This window comes from Penaeus monodon, chromosome 15 (assembly GCF_015228065.2).
Source record: "Penaeus monodon isolate SGIC_2016 chromosome 15, NSTDA_Pmon_1, whole genome shotgun sequence".
Classification (NCBI taxonomy): Eukaryota; Metazoa; Arthropoda; class Malacostraca; order Decapoda; family Penaeidae; genus Penaeus; species Penaeus monodon.
This window is the reverse complement of record NC_051400.1, coordinates 46,068,424-46,068,760: the sequence shown is the minus strand read 5'-3', so window position 1 is coordinate 46,068,760 and position 337 is coordinate 46,068,424.

Genomic DNA, 337 nt, shown 5'->3' with positions numbered 1-337 from the left:
GAAAGATGTTATGAGGTTGTTGGGTGGTTAAGCTGAATAAGCAAGCGTTGAGTTTCTGTTTTACAAATGTTTCTTAACAGCCTTGCTTAACTCTACTAAACTCTTCCGTTTTTATGCATGTTGACTGTAAGAAACAGTTTTGTTAGAGTGTATTAGTCATTTAAATTAATTTTATTGATATACAGTATTTACCATATGGGATCATTTGATGATGTAAGACATTTTCTTAGAAATTTATTTCCATTATGATTATGATATACAGTATTTTTTCCGCTGCGACAGACAGAATATCCATGCTTATTTTACTTCTCATACACTGTGTTTTACTGTGACAGGC